Consider the following 14,564-nt stretch of genomic DNA (forward strand, 5'->3'; position numbering starts at 1 on the left):
TCTCAAAAAACAACAACAAAAAACAAACCAAACAAAAAAAAAAAGAAGCAATGAAATAATTTTATGGTCAGGGGTCACCACAGCATGAGGAGCTGTATTAAAGGGCCTCAGCATTAGGAAGGTTGAGAAGCACTGCTCTAGAAAATTAATGTACATTTAACTTGACCACTTAATACAGCTGACTTCATGATTCTTCTTCCTCCAGGGAACTGCTGGGTGATGAATGAGCAAAGGAAATATAAAGAAAAAGAAGGCTAATATGGCTGCTCCTAGGTATGATGGGGAGGGGAGGAGTTTCTCAAAGGTAAAAAGGAATTCATAGTAAGAGACAGGGGCACCTGGGAGAGTCCAGAGTGACCTGAGTTGGCCCTGTAGGAAGAGGGGAAGGGACAGGGAGAAGGAGGAGAGGGGAACGAGGTACAGCAGCCAGGAGGTCAAAGGTACAAAAGGAGTGGGGGTGGGGATGGGAGTGAAGTAATAAAGTGAAAAACAAAGCTGTAGAAACAAGGTTCTGGGAATATAGAAACCAAGTTTTTGAGAATATAGAAACAAATTCTAGAAATATAGAAATAAAGTAAAATAAGAGAGCCATATTCCAGCTCCTGTAAGCAGCAGCTTCAGACACTGAGAAATTGTGTTTCAGAGATAGCCAAGGACATGTTGTAAAAACAAAGTTCTGGTGGTCAGAATGTTGAGACGGAATGACCAGGCCGTTCTGACTAAGTAAGGCCAAAACAAAAATAACTGGTGGTCGCAATGATGTTAAGGTCCGTGAAAACAAGATTAGCAATTCTTGAAAGAACCCCCCAACCCCTCCCTGTGGTGAATTTTGAAAAAGACCACAAACTGTCACCTTGACAACAATCCCCCTACCACCTAGTTACTCAGCCCCTTTCCCAGAGACTTTTCAAGACCAGTTGCAGAGCTGGATAGGGAAGTTGGCTGACTAAGCCAAGAACAGCCCCCTGGGCAAGCCAACCAATGCCTGATGAGATCCTTTGTCCTGTGTTCCACCAACCAGAGTAAGCCAGCTAGCCCTGTTTCAGAAATCTGCCCTCTGTAAAGTATAAAAGATATGTACTTTCTGAATTCGCAGTTGACCCCTCCTGTGAGGGTGGGCAACCCCACGTATGTGGATCAATAAACCTCATGCTATTGCAATGATCTATTGTCAATCTGTGTTCTCTGGGTTGAGTCAAGTTTACTACAGGGGACCAAAATACTTTGATTATATATATAGGGAAGAGCAATACAGGCCCCTGGGCTGGAGAGTTCAGGGTACTGGGTGGTGGATGCCAGCCAGGACAGTCCTGTAGCAGGTAGGTGCTGGGGGACTGCAGGGAGAACCTAGCAACTAGGTCAGTTTTGATATGTTAAATAGGCATCTAAGGTTTTTGTCCCAAGTTTAAAACCTAACAAGCAGGGCTTTCAGACTTGGAGATGGGGGGAGAAACAGTCAGCTTCCCTCTCCCATTCTAGATTACCTAATCTCAGCAACAGTTCAAACCAATCAGTCCCAAACATATACAGCCCCAATTCCAGTGCTGCCTTTGGCTCCCTGCCAATCCTGAGGAGTCTTTCTTTGTGTGTTTGGCTGTATGGCTCCCTCTCCCTCCCATACTACTCCCCTCCATTGTGTTTCTGCTTTCAAGAAAATCTGCTGAGCGCTGGGCTCTTGCTTTTCCTCCTGTTTTATGCTTGAAATTGGCCAGTAAAAGGAATATCTTCCTGTAACCCTAGATGGCCTCGTGTCTTCTCAGGGTCTCAGTGTAAGGGAAGCTCCAAGCCTGCAGCCAGGCTGGCCTTAGTTCTTAGGTAGCAGAGGGCATTCTGGGGAAGTGCCATATCCTGCATCCCTGGGTTCTGGAAACCTGACTGGGGCAGTGAGGGAATGAAAAAAAGGAAAGAGCCGCAGGCACACAGTTAAGTTGGGGTCGGGTGGATGTGAGGTGTTCCTCAGCATGCTGGACTTCTGCAGAATAAAACACTCTATGTGTTTACAGACTGTTTGAGCCTGGGGTATCATTGTTTGGGGAATCATGGGCCCTTACATTTGGGGACTCATCCAGGATTTGCTGGAAACTCCCGACCCCAAAAGTGAAGTGTTTTTCTAGTTGGTAAGTCCAAAAACCCAGTTGTCTTTGGTCTTGTCCACATCTGTGTTTCTGTTTCAGGTTTAATCTGAAGGCCAAAAAGGACACTTATTTTATCACCCAGCCAGGGGCAATGGAGGACGATCCTGACTCCCTGTCAGAAGCAGAAGAACTTGCTAGTTCTCATCTGGATTCTGAACCAGCTGTGGGTCTATGGGCCTCCCACACGCAGGTAGGGAGACTGTCTGAGACCACCTTTTGGTTTTGGTTTTGTTTTCCCAGAATGTCCTCTGTGTCTCTCCGTGTGTGTGCTCTTTGTGCTTTTTGTCCTCTGATACACATTTTGTTCTTTGCTTCCTAGGATGGGGGAGGCACAGAGCACCTGACTAGGCTTGGTCCTGAACCATTTTAAGGACTTTCGCCAAGTCACAGAAGACCTGATCTGCTTGCTCATCCCCACACTAACCGTCCTGCAGGAACGAGTGGCCCACCTATGGCCCGAGGAGGAGACTTTACCTCTCCCCACCATTTACAGGGTGATGGTTTAGTTTTTGAGGCTTGGGGCCACATGGACCAAGTGCTATATATCACCACGTAGCAATACCTAGTTGAGAAGCCCCCTGTTTGGACAAGACCTTTTTTATTACAGGCCTTGCTGCTCTCCACCCTTCTTTCTCTAAAGAAGCCAGCCTCTGTCCTTTCCTGCTCCTGCCGCTGCTGCTGTCCCTGCCCAGCCAGCACAGATGGAGGGAGGAGCAGCCCCTGACTCTCCTGCCTTTCTTGACTACACTTGGAGTCCACCTCATACTTGGGCCAGTACTGCCCAGAGGGCAGAATCTAATACAGCCTTATTACTCTGGGCTATGGGACCCCCAGATGCTCAGGAGGCAGTTCACAACATATGTGTCATTTACCAGTAATGATCTTTACAATTGGAAGTTGTAGATTCTCCCCCCCCACCCCCCATTTTAGAAAGACTATCAGCTTTCACAGGTCTTCTGGATTCAATCATGCTGACTCACCTGCCCACCTGGGATGACTGTCAGCATTGGCTGGTGCTGGGAGTCATATCATAAGCTTAATTTCTGTTCTCCTCTGCATTGGTGGTCATTAGGCAGGGGGTGGGATTGCAGCCTGGGGGTGCAGGTTTGCTGGGGTAATAACCTGGGGATGCTGGTCTTGTTGAGGGTGTAACCTGGAGACACTGGTCTTGTTGGGGATTAGCCTAGAGACTGGAGCTAGGCTTGAGTTTTGTTGGGGGGCAACTTAGAAACTAATGCTAGGTACTAGCCTGTTAGTTCACCTTAGTTCAAACTTAGTCAGGTTCTCTAAAATGGAGTCTGAACTTAAAAGATTTGGCATCTCAAGTCAACTTGGCTACCGAATGTCTACTAAGAAGGCCCAGCTTTGTCAACCTGAGGTCACCTATCTGGGGTAGATATTCAAGGGGGCATGGCCAACCCATACTCTCAGATGCCCCCAAACCAGATACAACCAGCCTTAGCACCCCAGTCCCATCAACCTGAAGGCAAGCACAGGAATTTCTCAGATCTGCCGGGTTTTGTAGACTTCGGGTGCCAGGGTTCACTGAGCTAGCCAAACTGTTATAAGAGGCCTCCCAGGGCCAAGAAGACAAAATAGAATGGACCCCTGAGATGGACTGGCTTTAAGACTCTAGGAAGAGCCTCATGTTGACTTTGGCCCTCTGGGACATTCACAAACCTTTCCACATGTAGTGGATCAGAGAAAGGGGATAGCAAAGGGGATGCTCATTCAAATTTTGGGACCATGGAAAAGACCCGTGGCTTATTATCTAAGAAGCTGGAGCTGGTGGCCCAAGGATGGCCAGCCTGCCTCTGGATCATAGCTGCCACTGCCCTTCTAGTCAAGGATACTGACAAAATAACCATGGGGTAGGAACTTGTTATCATTACCCCCATGCTATTGAGGGAACCTTCAGGAATCCACCCAGCCGGTGGCCGTCCAATGCCATCCACCCAGCCTGTGGCTGTCCAATGCCATCCACCCAGCCGGTGGCCATCCAATGCCATCCACCCAGCCTGTGACCGTCCAATGCCATCCACCCAGCCGGTGGCTGTCCAATGCCACATTGGGGCACTTTTAGGCTCTACTTTCGAATCCCCCTAGCATAAGATAAAACCCATCATCTGCAATAAACCCAGTTACCCTGCTATCTAGCCCATGCTCAGACATGTAGCATGATTGCTCTATAAGTTCTGGGGCACATCCAGGACAACATGCTGGACTTGACTGACATACCCTGGCCAGATGGGAAATGTATCTACATCAAGGATGGGAGCAGCTTCATCTAGAATGGAATCAGGTATGTAGGGGCAGCGGTAATTTGTTAAGGATGCTTTGCTGATGGAGCTTTAAGCCTAGAAAGCTGAACTGAAGGCTCTAACCCAGGTTTTAAAACTGGTAAAAGGGGCCATTGCTAATGTCTACATTGACAGCAGATATGCCTTTGCTCATGTATGTTGCGGGAAACATTAAAAATTGACCAACACATTCCCGCGCTTGCACCTCTGCCCCAGTGGCTTGGCTGGCCATGCACTGGTGGGCAATGGCCGGCCCGTTTTTATCTTGTGGAGACTCTGACTCCGAACTCTACAATCTCTCCACCCAGCTCACTAGGTTCCCACTGGTGGGTTGTTACCACACCAACCCCATGCTTCAAATCCCCCATGGCCTTTGTGGTGCACCTCAGGCAAACTCACACTTTGCCACTGTACTTTTCTCTCTTGAACCCAGATGAGCCACCACATGAAGGAAAATACAACACAAACTTATTTCAGAAACGATGGCAATTGAATCGTTGGGCACAGCAACTAAAATCCTAATCTTGTAAGCCTTATTAAATCTAAATCCTCTGGTGGTGAATCCTTAAGGATCCGTCATTGAAACTGGAAGACACTCGTAGGTACACCTTGTCCTCACACTATCCCTGTCCAAAAGGACTCTCTCTTGCTTCCTCTCTTTCCCTATCCAACCCGCAAGTCCCGCCTACTCGCCCAGTGAGTAGTGGTGACCAATGTAGTGGCAAAGAAGCTTCTGGAAGACCTCATACCCAGGTATGGTTTGCCTACTGTACTGGCTGGTTTAATGTGTCAACTGATACAAGCTGGAGTTTTCACAGAGAAAGGAGCCTCAGTTGAGGAAATGCCTCCATGAGACTCAGCTATACGGCATTTTCTCAACTGGTGATCAAGAGGGAAGGACCCAGCCCATTGTGGGTGATGCCATCCCTGGGCTGGTAGTTTTGGGTTCTATAAGAAAGCAAACTAAGCCAGGCAGTGGTGGCACACACCTTTAATCCCAGCACTTGGGAGGCAGAGGCAGGCGGATTTCTGAGTTCAAGGCCAGCCCGGTCTACAGAGTGAGTTCCAGGACAGCCAGGGCCACACAGAGAAACCTTGTCTCAGAAAAAAAAAAAAAAAAGGAAAACTGAGCAAGCCAGTAAGTAACATCCCTCCATGGCTGCTGCATCAGCTCCTGCTTCCTGACTTCCTTTGGTGATGAACACCAATGTGGAAATGTAAACTAAATAAGCCCTTTCCTCCCTAACTTGCTTCTTGGTCATGATGTTTTGTGCAGGAATAGAAACCCTGACTAAGACACCTACCCTGCTTATGTTTGATGATGAACCAGCATTCATCTTTCAGGTAACTCAATCTTTAGCACAGGTTCTGGGGACCAATTGGAAATTATATTGTATATACAGACCTCAGAGTTCAGGGTAAACAGAGGGGATGAATAGGACCCTGAAGGAAGCCCTGACAAAATTAACCCTTGAAACTGGTGGTGACTGGGTGTCTCTCCTACTTTATGCTTTATATAGGGCTAGGAATACCCCCTATACTTTAGTTACCCCCATCCTTCTTTTGAGATCCTACATGGGAGGCCCCCTGCCTTGCTGCTCAACCTCCAGTCTGATATCTTAGTTGAATATGACCAACATAAGTTTTTAAATCCTTGGAAGCCCTCCATAGGGTCCAGAAGCAGCTCTGGCCTGCCATCTGCCAGGTTTATGAGTCTGCTCCTCCACTGACCCCCACTGATTAGAATCAGGTGAAGAAGTCCAGATTAAGAGACATAACTCTGGAACATTTCTGAAAAGGACGTCACATTGTGATCCAGACCATGCCTAGGGGCTGTTAAGGTGAACATGATCAGCATGTGATACACCACTCCCATGTTAAGCCTGCCAAGAGAGAGATGATCCAGCAGTTGAGATCCCAGTGGAGGAGACTTCCAGGTGAATAGCCACAAGAATGATGGAACCCTGTCAATTTACTGAAAGAGAGCTCAGCACTCAGGATCCTGCTTGCTTGCTGCTTATGCTTTGCTGCACCAGCCAGTAGCCCCTGGCAACCCCAGGGTTAAAACCTTGTCATCAAGTTCACAGTGGCTGGCAAGAAGGCTGATCGGACTGCTGGTTCTTGACCACTCTTGTCCTGGACTGTTGGACAGGGACTCTGTGTTGGAAATAAGGTACCCCCAGCCTATTCCCACCTCTGCAACCACACTGTAACCCCTACTGTTGCAGGACACATGCTGCCCCTAGAGAATGCTTGCTGGGCTTGTACCTCGGGGCTTACTCCATGCATTTATGGCCTGGTGGCCATTGTAAATAGGACTGAGGATTTTTATGTTCTAGTACAGATTGTACCCAGAGTGACCTCTTGCTCTGGGGAGGATGTCTTCAATCAGCTAGCACCTCCAAACAATAGAGTTAAAAGGGTGACTATTTCTCCTGTGTTTCTAGGTTCTCTTCTTGGCATAGGGCTGACTGGAGCTGCTAGTGTAGGGGCCTCAGCCCTACAAGGCCCTACGGATGGGAAATATACAGGAGATGGAAAAGTCCATCATGGCCCTTCAGGATTCCCTATCCTCCCTGGCAAAAGTAGTCCTATAGAACAGAAGAGGCCTAGACTTGCTGTTCCTCCAGTAGGGAGTACTCTAGGATGCCTTAGAAGAGGAATGTTGTTTCTATGTTGACCACTCAGTGGTGGTCTAAGACTCCATGGCCTTAATCAGAAAGAAACTACAAGACAGATCCTATTGATGTTAACTTTGACTTGTGGTCCCTTCATAATCAATACTTTATTTAGTTAGGTTGGCTAAGGAACAGATATATTCTCAAACAACAGTACCAGTCCATAGAAACTTTTCAAGGATTTGAGATGGCCCAGAACTGACAGGGGGTATGGTGGTGGTGGCAATGAGAGGGATGAGATAGGCTGATTCCATGACAGGCTTCAAATCAGCAGTTAAGGAAACTAGGCCTAAACCTCTGTCTTCAAGAACTGGGCAAGTCCAGGGAAGCCCAGGCAAGTCAGTTACTAGGAAAAACCCTAGGTTCCAGCCCCCAGGCCCCAGTAATGGCTCTGGATTACCTAGAGATAGAGCAAGATAAAGCTCACCTACCCTGGATTCCTCTAATGTGCTTTAGATCAGGCCTGGAATCTCAGTTGTCTCTCTATCTTGGTAATGGGAGACTCCAGCATGCTGGACTTCTGCAGAATAAAACACTCTGCGTTTACATACCATTTGAGTCAGGGTATCATTCTTCAGCGAATCATGGACCCTTATATTGTACCATCAACCACCCTGATTGAAGGAAACTGAGAGGGAATTCTAGAAATAGTGTTCTTGGTGGGAACTTTATATAAGTGTGTTCCTATAGCTAAGGAGAACAAGGGTAGAAAAGACTGAGGAGAGCTGTGTCCCTCAGCTGCAGGGGGTGGAACAGTTTTAGATGAGCCCTTTCCCAGATGAATTATCCATAGTTTCCAACTCTGGTCAGCAGAGGGCAGGCTGGCTTGTGAAATGATCCACCACTAGAGCTTTGCTCTAGATAGATCTACCTATCTAGATAGATCTGCCCTTGGGGCCAGAAAATGTTTCCCAATATTTACTGCTAGGTCTCCTGTTCCAATGTCATGTAGGAAGGAGAGAGAGGGAGGAGGAATCAGTGTCACAGTTCACATAGGTGTCTGAAAAGAAAGTTCAAGTTCTAGGAAGGGTGCTCTCAGAGGCACTTTCCCTAGTTTCTAGCTGTGAAGGGGAGGTGGGTGGAGGAGTGTCCAGAGTCCTGGAAGATGTCGAGAGAGCAGGATGAGAAGGTGATGCGGAACAGGGAGTACAGTCTCCAAGTTGCCCTGTGAGAACTTGGAGAGATTCTGTAACCATGCTCGAGCCCCATTTCCATATCTCTGAAGTTCACTTCATCTCTTCAGTGGCCAAATGGGGAAACAGGTGACCATGCTCTGTCAATGAGGGCCTTAATCAGCATGACTGGCAGTCTGTGCTCCTCTTAAAAATTTGGGGGTTCAGCCCTGTAAACAATCACTTGTCTCCTTATATTCAGCAAGGTGCTGGAGTGACTGTTTCTCTGCCAGCTCTAACATGAGGTACTGCTGTCGTGGAGTTGGCCTAATTCTGCTTGTATTCTAATGTTAGTTTGGGTTCCCCAAAACTGCTTGCATAAGAGAGTCCACACATAAGGCACCAAGGAAACCCACCTCCAGTTAATCCTGATTGGTAAATAAAGAACCAGCAGCCAATAGCTGGGGAGAAGAGACATGGGGGGTTAGGTTTCCTGGGCTTGGGGCCAAGAGGAAGGAGAAAAGGGGAGAGCCACCATGCCTTAGAAGAGTGTGCAGGAGAGAGACAAGAGCTGCCATGGGATAGAGAACCAAGGAGAGCGCCCTGGGCTCTGGGCCAAGAGATTGTGGTCCAGAGGGCTGACTAATTGGAGTTAAGAGCAGCCAAGACAGAACGTAGAAATCAGCAAGTAGTAACTTGGAGTTATTAATAGGAGGTAGATTCTAACAGCATAGAGGATAGTTGCCCAGCTATTGAGCTGCTTAAAGCATATGAAAATTTAAGGCTGTGTACACGTCTTTCATTCATGCTCAGAGGTGGGAAGGAAACCTATGTTGGGGTTAATTAAAAATTCCTGCTCCATGCTGCTTTCTAGGGTCTTCTCTTGATGAATGGATGCCCCTCTCACCTCTTTAGCTGGCTTGGGACACTCTTGATGGCAAACCTCAGTGTGTCTGCTTCACAGTCAGCTTTAACATAGTGAGGGTGGGATCTGCTAAGTCTGTGCTAGGGTCCCTGGAACTAGGCTGGACCCAGAGCAGAAAGCCCATGCAACTCAAAGCTTAGGACAGCTACCTGTATATGTCTAAGCGCTGTGTGCTACATGTAACCAGGTATGTGTTCTCCAAACCAAACTACTTGAGGAGACTTCTAGCACCATGCTGAGGGAAGGGTCTAACCACATGCCTCAGAGGTTCTAATTCTACCACAAAACTCCTGTTTTATTAATTGTCATTTTTTTATGTACATGATCGTGTGTGTGTGTGTGTGTGTGTGTGTGTGTGTGTGTTTGTATCAGAGGGCACCTATGGTGCTTTCTACCTATTGACATGGGTTTCAAGATGACCTGGAACTTTGTCACACAAGCTAGGATAGCTGGCCAACAAACCTCTCCTCTCAGCCACTGCTACTATCACAGGTATGTGCTATTACACCTAGCTTTTTATTTGGTTCTGGGGATCTGAACTTAGGCCCTCATGGTTACAAGGTTAACTTCCTTTATGCAAGATCTAGGTATCTAGCCCAGACTGGCCTGGGTTGTGTTCTTGTGACTCTTTTACCTCTGCCTTCCAAGTACTGAACTAGTAAGTGCACACTACTCTATGGTTTCATACTTATTTAATTTATTTTTACTTCTATATATTTATTTTTCATTATTAAAAGTATTAAAATTTTTATCATTTTATATAAATATATTTATTATTTTTTATTTTTCCTGGCTGTCCTGGAACTCACTCTGTAGACCAGGCTGGCCTCGAACTCAGAAATCTGCCTGCTTCTGCCTCCCAAGTGCTGGGATTAAAGGTGTATGCCACCACTGCCCATCCTATTACTATTATTTTTAAGATGAGGTGTATTTTCCTAGGTAGGCTGGGACTGGCTTTGCAGACCAGGAAGTCCCCAACTCACAGGCATGTGCGTGTCTCTCCCTCCTGGGTGTTGGGATTAAAGGGATGTGCTGTCACACCTGGCTCTAACTGTTCAACTGCTGTGCTTTGTGCTTTTTTTCCTGAAGATTCCCGCTTGGGAGCCTGGTCCTCAGTGTGATGCTTGAAGATAAGGTCTTCACAAGGTAGGGCGTGGTAGAAATTGAATTAGGTAAGTAGGGTGTATCCTTGGAAGGACTGTACTGGCCTTGGTTCTCTCTGTCTGTTTCAGACTGTGACCTCTTCCTCTTATGTGCTTCTGCCATTTGCCACAAGGTCCTCCAAGACACTCTGGATTATGCCTCTGATCTCTGGGGTTGTGAGCTACATAAACCTCTGTCTATAAAAAGGTTAAAACTGGGTGCAGTGGCACATACTTGTAATCCTACACACACTGGAATTGGAAGCAAGAGGATCAGGAGTCCTAGAGTTTGAGTTCAGTCCAGGATACACAAATGTCTCAAATATTTTTTTTCTTTTATCTCATTTTTTTTCTATTAATGAAAACAGATTACTACAATGTCTAATGGATGTGGACAGGGATTAGTCCACCCTGTACTGTATGGGTTCTTAGATGACTAGCAGTGTGATATCTAAAAAATTGGGCCTTCTGGCCCAGGGCTCTAATCTATAATCCCAGTTACCGGGGAGGATGAGGCAGGATGAGTATAAATTCAAGGCCTGCCAAAGATACAAAGTGAGTTCAAGCACAATCTGGGCCTTTATTGAGACTCATGTCAAAATAAAAATACAGGCTGGAGAGATGGCACAGCAGTTGAAAGCACAGGCTATTCTTCCAGAGGGCCATGTTTTGTTTTAGTTCCCAGCATCCACATGACAGCTTATAGCCACCAGAAACTAGAGTTCCAGAAGAATTCAGGCCGCCAAGGACACCAGGCATGCTCATGGTGCATATATATATATATGAATGAAGGTATAAAGACAGTTTAGGATGCTCTGGCCTGAACCCCAGTGCCAACAAAACAAAACAAGGCCCCACATACTTGTGGAATGAATGATGGGATGAGAATTTGGGTCACAAATGGGGTCTGCATCAGAAGAGCGGCAACCCAAAGCACAGGCCTGAGGCCACAGCCAGAGAATGAATGAGCTAGGGGTGGAAGCAGCGTCACACCGTCCAACTCAGACAAGCACTGAACTCTGGGACCTGGGCTGATTCCTGAGAAGACTCATTCTGACACTAGCCTCCCTCTTAGTCATGCCCTCTGAAGTAACACCAGGAAGGTCTGATGTGTGCTGAGTCAGGACTCTGCACCCTGAATTTTCTCTATTAACTAGCATGGCAGTGCTCAGCACAGATAATGGGACTCAGCAGGACTCAACAAATGGTTATTGAGCTTAAAATCTAAAGAACAGAGAGATATTATGCAGCCAGAGAAAGACCACTGTAGTTACAAGGGTTCTCTGGTTGCAGAACTGCCTTTGGCTGATGTAATTAAGTGTTTAACTAGATGCACAAAGGAAGCAGTTTTTCTGGGGACTGGAACAAACCAGTTCACAGAATTCAGGCACCTGAGACTCCAAGGGTTTGTTGACACTCCCCTCAACCCCACATCCCCTCCCAGAAGAATCTGTTCATCTACCCTCAGAGTTCTGGCACCTTTCCCAGCATGAAGAGGGCTTTTGACTGAAGGTCCTGCTAAGAACTGTAACAAGTAAGGTGGAATTGTTTGAAGTAATTTTCTTTTTCTTTTTTTTTAAAAGGTATATTTATTATTTATTTATTATAAGTACACTGTAGTTGTCTTCAGACACACCAGGAGAGGGCATCAGATTTCATTACAGATGGTTGTGAGCCACCATGTGGTTGCTGGGATTTGAACTCAGGACCTTTGGAAGAGCAATCAGTGCTCTTACCCGCTGAGTCATCACACCAGCCCCCGAAGTAATTTTCAACCTGTGGGTTGAAACCCCTTTTGGCAAACTTCTATCTCTAATAAAAATTTTTATTTACCTTACTATTCATAACAGCAGCAAAATTAGTTATGAAGTAACAACAAAATAATTTTATGGTTGGGGATCACCACAGCATGAGAAACTATATTAAAGGGTCACAGCATTAGGAAGGTTGAGAACTGCTGACTTAAAGCAAATCAGTGTGTGTCTAAGCTCCACCCCACAGTTACCTGTCAACAGCCAGGTATGCCTGACTCACTGTAAAAGGGGCTGCTTGCCTGCCTCCTCTCTCTCTTGCTCTTCTCTTGCTCTTGTCTTCCTGTTCCCACTTTTCCCCCATTCCCTTCCCCACTCTCTCCACATGCTCATGGCTGGCCTCTACTCTTCCCTTCCCCTCCCCTCCCCTCCCCTCCCCTCCCCTCCCTCCCTCCCTCACCCCCCTCTCTGCCTTTCTCTGCCTCTATTACCCCCTTAACTCCCCTCCCCATGCCCTGACTGAACTCTGTTCTATACTATACCATCATGTGGCTGGTCCCTCACGGGAAAGGGATGTCTCAGCATGGGCCTGCGGAGACACCCCCTCCCCCATACCTCACCACACCCCCATAGAACATATCCCTCCTCTCTTTATCTTTTTATAAACACATCATATTGGTGCTATGACTCGCATTTAAGACCTGTGCAAGTTTGCATCCCCCCTGCTATCACATGGAGATCTGACGTTCGCTAGCCTAAACTTCAGAGAACCAGTAAGCCACCTCTCCCCACTGGTCAGAGTAAAGGTCCCCATGGTCTCAGGGGAGAAATCTTGAGCTCAGAGCTACCCCTGTGCTGCCCTTGAGGATGGAGACATTCAGTCTTTTCACTGACCCTCATTCTAGGACTTTTTCCATTTGGTGATATTTTCCTCTCTCCTTTGAGACAGTTTCTTTCTTGCTGAGAAATCCCCGGAGCCTGGTTGAACTGCTCTTTGTAGCTCAGGGTCACTGGCATTGAGTGTAGCCCCAGCCCATCACGTGACAACCTGTTTGTCTGGCCTGTGCTAGAATCTCTCTGGGTATTGATAATGCCCTCAGGGCTCTGGCAGGGGCAGTTAATAACCCTATTTTCTCACCCATGTTTCTGTCTTTGCTGCCTTGTCCCTACTTACTGGGAATGTCTTGGTCTAATTCACAGCAAGCAGAAAGCAATATCTCTACATGGCCACTAGACTAGTGATCCATAGCGTAGGCTTCCTGCACCCCCACCCCCTGTCCCTCATTTGCCTGCTTCCACTGTGGCTGCTGCAGCCACTGGTTCTCCCAGTTTGCTGTGTGAAAAGCAGGTCTGGCCTGCTGCCCCCTGCCAGGGACTCTGTCTACTGCCCACCCCCCAGCTTGCTCATTAGCTCTGTTTATGGCTTGCCGTGTGAAAAGTGGATCTGGCCCTGCCCCTTGCAGCCTGCCAGGGACTCTGTATATGAGACTTGCTTTCCCACACTCATTCGAGGGGCCCCTCTCTCCCTCCCATTCTGCCCGGGACTTATGAAGGGAGTGCAAGCCCCAATGAGTGCCACAAGAATAGTGTGCATGATGCTGAAATACTGGACACACTATTTTGGGGGCTTCCTTTTCCCTGCTCACTGTGGACTCAGACAGTTGGAAGCACTTCTACCCCACTGTCACCACCAGGCAGCAGTGGGAGCTCACAGGCCATTATCATGGCTCCTAGAGTCTGTGCTCTTCAGGTTACAGGCTGCACACCTGTTCCACCCTGACCCCTGCCTGAGCATGCACCTGGTGCCTCAATTGTGAGCATGCGCAGGCCTGTCCCTCTCTCCTCAGACTAGCCATTCCATGGCTTGCCTGTCAGCACAGTTCATGTCACAGGCCTGAACCCGGCTGGACAAACTCACTTTCTGTCACCACGATCTCAAACCGCTCCTGCCACCTCTCTTACTCTGCTCCACACCAACTCTAAGCCAAGTGTTTCTCTACTAATAAAAAATCAAATGTTTCTCTGCTAATGCAAAATGTATTTTTCTCTACTTATGCAACCTGTCAAAGTTAATTAAGATTTTCATTTCTATCCTATCCTAATGATTTTTGCTACTGCATTAAATTATAGTGTGCTCTATTCAGATATAACCAATCGATATAACTCTGTCTTGTCAGAAATCTGCTAATTATTAACATATTTAAGTTTATGACAGATAGACTCTCCCAAAGCCTTTCACAGTTTACCTCACAAGGTCTCAGGAGACACAGACACAGCCTCAAAAGGCTGGCTGAGCTGTGATATGATAACCACTGAGAAATACAGTGGACAAAACTGGATACCGTCAGAGCCAAATGACTTACCTAAATCAACGTAAGTCATTTCTCTTGTCACACGTATCCATTCCACAAGGAAAAAAAGCCCCCCATTTCTGGGCTTGGAAGCCAGACTGCAGCCGGGCAGTGGTGGCCCATGCCTTTAATCCCAGCACTTGGGAGGCAGAGACAGGCAGATTTCTGAG

The 14,564-nt window shown here is 47.2% G+C and overlaps 1 long non-coding RNA gene across 1 annotated transcript; it reads left to right on the forward strand.

Moving 5' to 3' along the window:
* Positions 1-2,218: 2,218 nt before the first annotated feature.
* Positions 2,219-2,744, forward strand: LOC116104672. The gene is made up of 2 exons (XR_004123947.1): positions 2,219-2,325; positions 2,455-2,744. It is a non-coding gene; the product is annotated as an uncharacterized LOC116104672 (long non-coding RNA).
* The last annotated feature ends 11,820 nt before the right edge of the window (positions 2,745-14,564 follow it).

This window comes from Mastomys coucha, unplaced genomic scaffold, assembly GCF_008632895.1.
Source record: "Mastomys coucha isolate ucsf_1 unplaced genomic scaffold, UCSF_Mcou_1 pScaffold22, whole genome shotgun sequence".
Lineage (NCBI taxonomy): Eukaryota > Metazoa > Chordata > Mammalia > Rodentia > Muridae > Mastomys > Mastomys coucha.